The following is a 6540-nucleotide window of genomic DNA, read 5'->3' on the forward strand; positions in this document are numbered from 1 at the left end:
ACTTGTTTGAGGATGAACCCTATTAGGAGTCTATAAACACATTTAGTACATAAAATTCTCTATTAGGAGACTTTGAATCCCTATTAGGAGATTTCAACCCTATTAGGGGTTGTGGTACAATGGATGCAAGAAGAGCTCACTTCCCAACCATGCACTTTCAATTACAAGAAGATCTCACTGCCCAAAAAAATAATTAGCTTTTAAGTTCCTTGAATATAGAAGAATAAATTCTTGCAACTTCTTTTCAGATGATATATAACCTTAGCTTGATTTCGATCACAAAATCAGGTTCTCAAAAACTTTACTTCATCAGCTATAGAAATTCACATTCATATTACTTTCACATTCACTTACAAATTACTTGCCCATAATTTCACAATATGTCTTTGCATAAATACCATACCTTTACAAAAATAGTTTCTAGGTCAGCTAAGACCAAAATAAACTTTCCAATTTAAAGTAAACATCTAGGATGTCATCCCTAATTGGTCAAGTAATTATTTTGTAAAAAATAATAATTTCTTTACCTTCATTCTGATATTTGGTAAATCTTGAATACACACTCCATACTAATGTTTTAGGTTATACACATCATCACCAATATATATATTGTCTCTATCTAACCTCTCTCTCAAAAATAACATGATTTAAAAAAGTTATGCTTCAAATACTTTTCTTTGTTCTCTTCTGATAAACATATAATTGTATTCACTAGAACATGAAATAACAACTATTAGAGTTAGTATTCTTGCAAGCAATGCCAACCACATGTTTAGCTTACTTCATTCTTCATCCATGTAACCTTGCTAGTCACAATATGATGTTGAGAATAAGTTACATACAAAACAATACACTATTGTAAACCATTTTCATACTTAGACAATTTTCTGAGTACCAAAAAGCTAAGTATCCTTATTTCCTAGGTTTACTACAAGAATTTACATCATGTGTTGCCACTAATGACAACATTTAAATATCTGTAGATAGCTAATTGTCAACAAATATTAGAAGGTCCTAGGTCCAAATGTTAGAAGAAGCCAAAGATTTCATTACAAGTATCACCTCCCAAAATTGAATCACAGAAACAAAAAGAAAGAATTTGTAGAAATGCAAGATGGAGAAGTAGAATAGTTGGTCAAGGTTCCAATAAAATCAAAATTGTTAAATCTCCAAAAAATTGGAATTATTATATGTTTGATGTACAAAAAGCCAAAGTGGGGCAACATATACTTGTAGACATGGGAGGTGTGGATCCAATGAAGAAGGGAAAAAAATGCTATATCTTGAAGGCAATATGCAAGAGGATAAAAGAGAACTTGGCAAAAATATTTGTGATGTGAAACAAAATAATAGATGCTACAATTAGAAAAGAAACAAGGATAAAATGTGGCAAAAACCATTTCTAAGACACATGTAGGAAGCAAACTCATGTATCGACATTTCTTGTAAACTTAGATGAATAACAATAGAATCCATTGATAATTCTAGGTAAAAGATGCCTAGAGAATAAATGCAATCTAAGAAGAAATATTATGAGACATTTTAATGACACCCATTGGTTTGATGCTAGGATGATAATTATGAGCTCATTTAATATCAAGTTAATATGAGTAATCTAAAAAATGTCACAATAGTACTTAGCCTACCAAATGAATGTCTTCCATTAAAAAATGGGCTTGTTGCCTTAACTTTACATAGTTTTACTGTGACTAAAATTCATCTATCTCCTTTTCAGTCCAACTACATCTTAGAAGCTTTTTAATTTATCAAATTTCAAAATATTTAGCATTGGATTGCATTATCTACCCACTTCTATGAAGATGTTTGAAAGAAGAAGATTGGTCATATAATTCTTAAGATCAAAATTAAAATATAATGTTGATGAAATAATCGTGATGCTATTTTCATATGTAATTTAGAGGAAACAATAAAGAAAATGCACAGACCCGCTCCAGGTTTTCACTCACATCTTGGTAATAAAAAATTATGAATGTCCTCAAAATGAAATGAGGAATTCAAATTTTTCTGTCCAGATGATCATTTTCTAGAAAGATAGGATTCCTTAAAAAATGCAACTATTCCAATGACATTCAGTACTATCAAAACAATTGAGAAGCTAGAGATGATGATGCTAATGCTAAAAATCATCTACCTATCACTTGTAGGTCACTGTTGATGTTTCTGATATAAATGGTTGTAAAGTCATTCTTAAGGTTCATGCAAGCAACAAGAAGGTGGGAAAAGATGTCTTACTTGATGTTTCTTCCATGAGAACACTCGAGTTTTTTTTTTTGATCTTGCAAACCTCTTGAATCAAGCAACAATTCTTGTTGGAAGATGAGGTGAACAATACATATCAAGTAAGAAAATAGATAATGTAATAAACAAGATTGTGGCTAGAATGGAGGGTACATCAATGATTGATGGAAAGAGTAAGAGTCTGGTGGCTTACCATGAAGTTGGACATGCAATTTGTGCATAAGTGCATAAAAATAAACATCTATTGATTCTTTATTATATTTATGTAGACCCTTCACATATTTATGGACCACAAGTTGGAAGTCTGATTTGCAATAATATATGAAATCAATGTGTATTTTAGAGGCAACTAAATATTGTTTTGGTAAGTATTATAAGGTCAACATGATGACCACCCCTCGACATGATCTAGTTGAAAAAGTTACTCTTATACCTCGAGGACAAGCACATGGTTTTACATGGCTTTTTCCTGGAGATGACCTAAGGCTTATTACCAACCAGCAAGTGTTTGCTTGGATTATGGGGGATCTTGATGCCAGAGCTACAAAAGAAGTAATATTTTGTGAACCTGAGGTCACATCAGGTGCAACCAATGACTTACAGTAGGAAACACAAATGGAAATATAACTATTTTCCTCTAATTAGAGATTGTAAAGCATTCCCAAATGCACATAAAATCTAGAGCTGAATTCTATTAATCATTAATTCTACAACGAATTTTTTTTAAGATATGAAATTATATCTATCTATCTAGCTATCTATGTATTATGAAATTATATCTATCTATCTATCTATCTATCTATCTATATGCATGTAAATATATACACAACTTCTAAATATTTTATTTCTTGTTGCATTGTCATTAGGATTTTGTCTCTCATTTCTTATTTTTGGTAACATAGGTCAACTCTATTTTTAGCCTCACTATTTGAAAATTTCTATAAGTGAGGTGTCAAATGGGAAACTTATTATTTTTTTCTATAACTCACCGATGGTTATGAGTTTTGGAATGTCTTAAATTGGTCCATGGGCTCTATTGGACCCTATAGTCCAAAGTGGTGATATTATTTTATGCATGATGACAAGGATTTCCATGTCAGAGAAGCTAGAAGAAAACATTAATAGAGTAGTGAGAAGCATTTCAAATAATGCATATGAGGTGACTAAGAGTCACATTAGGAGTAATCGAGAAGCAATGGAAAATATTATGGAGATCTTATTAAAAAAAGAGACACTTTTAGGAGATGAGTTCAGGGCCATCCTATCTAAGTTTACAAAGATCTCAGTCGGCAATAAGGATGTATATGCTACTCCTCAACTAGCATTAGCTTATATATATGGCTAATAATATTCTAAGAATATAGCATAAATTTATACAAAAAAATAGGGTGTAAGGACCCTTGCATTTTTTAGATATGTAGGGAGATTTTGTGTCTCTTGTTAGACACATGTGCCATTATGTACAATATGTATAGAGTTTGTTATAATAAAAATATAGATGTTATTATATGTGATTTGAAGAGAATTGTGGCTCTATACTAAGTATTGAAGTACAAATATAATCCATGAAACACTCTAGCATTCCATGTAGCTTATCTTGGTTAGCTACTTTTCTTCCCAAAGTTGGGACCTTTCCTAGTTCACAACACAACTTAGATTTTGTACAGACATGAGACTGGGCAAACTTATGATTAAATTTGTATTTCCTTGAGTATTATGTGTTCATTTCATTGAATATTTAGACCATTTGTTATCTATTATCCCATTTGTTGTTGTTTATAACTATTGATTATATAGAATGATGGGTTGATTATCTTTCTTCTTTTCTTCCTATGGGTCATTTCATGTTCACTTTTTGTTTTTTGTTTGAAATCATTCAGTTAGAAATAAATAATTGATTCTTTAAAAAGACTCCCTCTTCTTTATAGGATAATGAGAATAGGAAAAATTAAAATCACTTTCTATTCTTTCAATTTTCAGTTGCATACCTCTTACAAAGTTCCAGGTGTTTTGAGTGCCTCTTCAAACAATCCTTGAGACTCAATAACATCCTTGCACACAAGTGTATCTTTAAAGTCTATTGTACCAAAATTGTATGTCTTAACTACTACTCCATAAGAAATAATCTACAAAAAGAAGAGATCAATCTCATTTGTTATTGAACACAAACCATAATCCAAAAATCATAATCTCAAGTTGAGTCTGGAAATTGCAAAAGCACTTGACCCAACTAGAGCTCAATCACAAATTCCACCCAAGGTATTATTTGTTCACAATATCTATTCACATTTTCACTATTTGATCCAAGAAATTGGAACCCTAGAGATAGATGAATCTTTGAACAAGTTATGTGTTAATCGTGTGTTGAAACCCAAGCATCAACATTTGGAGACCAAGGGTTTGGTACACATTCCACATATGCCTTGAGACTTTCAAATAAAGTGGACAAGGTTTATCCTCAATCATGCACACAATGGGAAATTATGGTTTGATCAGCCTATCCAAATAACAAATAAAATGATTCATAGGATAACATGGCTCTTGATGTTGAACAAAGGTAACACTACCAAAATCCTAAGTCAAGTAGAACTAGAAAAAAAGACTCTTGCAAAATCTTATGGATGAGGAATGAAGATTGGCAATGTAACTGACATGGAGCTTAAATTTGGAATTTGTGTGATTTCCTATAAGATCTATATCTCCATTTATCTTACAGTGTGTCATGTGAGGCAATTGGTCTAGCTCTCAAGGTAGTGAAGAACAACCTATCTTTTAACCTTGCTGAGTTAATGTTGAATCAGTTCAACAAGAACATGGAGAGCATAAAAAATTCAAATAATAATCCATGTAAGTTTGGTTCACTCTTGACTTGTTTATTCTTTTATGTGCAAAAGTTTTTCCCTTCTAAAGGCTCAGTTATATGGAGAAAAGATGTACTAGTATTATATCATATTAATGAATATATAGCAGAGATGGGTGAGAATATTGTTAGTATCATAGACAACTACTTTGATTTTGAAATTTCCCCTTTATGATTTTATATGATATTTAAAGAGTCTAATCAAATTTTAAAATAAAACAACCAATATTACAAAAGATCGACCAATTTCTCAATAAAACCCAAATTGGGTATCCTCGAAATAGTGCCAAAAACTTCATAGCTTCACATATTATTAATAAATTTGAAAGTAGAAATTTTTATGAATTCTTTTCCAACATAACAGCATACAAAATAAATTTTTTCAGATCTTTATAAATTTTACACAATAGCTCCCAAACAAAGGACAAAAACAATGCTCATCGAGCTCCCAAAAACAACACAAAATACTAATAATCTATCACAGGCATATGACCATGACCCAATACATATGTTTAGCTCTAATTTATCATCTAAATGTTTTTAATATAGCAGAAAACCAAACTGATATCAAATACTCAACTGCAACACAAAACTCTTACAAGAAACACACCCAAAAACTCACAAATTTGCACTATTCAACACAAGGGCAAACTCTGCATTGGTTGGCACATGGAATGATCTAGAGGATATTTTCACTAAAATTTAAAGTATTTCAAAAACTCCAATAATCATTACCATGTTGAAGTCTTAACAATTATGACTCCAATGCAACTTGAATGGGCAAAATTGGAGTTTAGATGACAAAGTTACAACTAGTCAAAGTTTGGTCAAAGTAGGACCAAAGGCCATAAAATGGTAAAGAAATAATCATCTCAAAAGTGGTCAATAATAGATTTCAAATGAAAGAGCTTGTCAAAAGCTTTCCAATGGCATTCATTTTTTCAAAAACAAAGATTGAATGTGAAAGTTATGATGGTTTGAAGTTCAAGTAGAAGTGTGGATTCTGATGATGTCAGCATGATCATCATAAAATCTTAAAGAGAGGGAAAAAAATTATAATTAAAATTAAAATGATTATTTAATTTGAATTAAAGGAATTAGATGATGAGATTTGAACTTGTAACCATTGCCCTCCTAAAAATAGGGCCAAACAATGGGCTATTTATAATATATTTAATATCAAAGGAAGAGTTGTTATATACCCATAATAAATCCTCCCAACCTTATTTAAATAAGGTTTATTGTTAATTTGTCATTATTTTTAACCTCAAACTTTCTAAGGGACAAAACTATAAAATGGGAAAAGGGGGTTAGACGAGACGTAAATGGTTATAGGACCTATTTATCTATTTTTTTGTTTTAGCCTATTTTAGGCTAATTTTATGAATAAAAGGGGGGTAGGAGGCCATTTTCAAGGCATG

At 31.1% G+C, this 6540-nt stretch overlaps 1 pseudogene; it reads left to right on the plus strand.

Annotated features, from left to right (window-relative positions):
* The first annotated feature begins 2171 nt into the window (after positions 1-2171).
* LOC149559866 (ATP-dependent zinc metalloprotease FTSH 2, chloroplastic-like) lies at positions 2172-3604 on the plus strand (annotated as a pseudogene).
* The last annotated feature ends 2936 nt before the right edge of the window (positions 3605-6540 follow it).

This window comes from Cupressus sempervirens, chromosome 4 (assembly GCF_028749045.1).
Source record: "Cupressus sempervirens isolate cs-2001-9-10 chromosome 4, ASM2874904v1, whole genome shotgun sequence".
NCBI classification, from domain to species: Eukaryota; Viridiplantae; Streptophyta; class Pinopsida; order Cupressales; family Cupressaceae; genus Cupressus; species Cupressus sempervirens.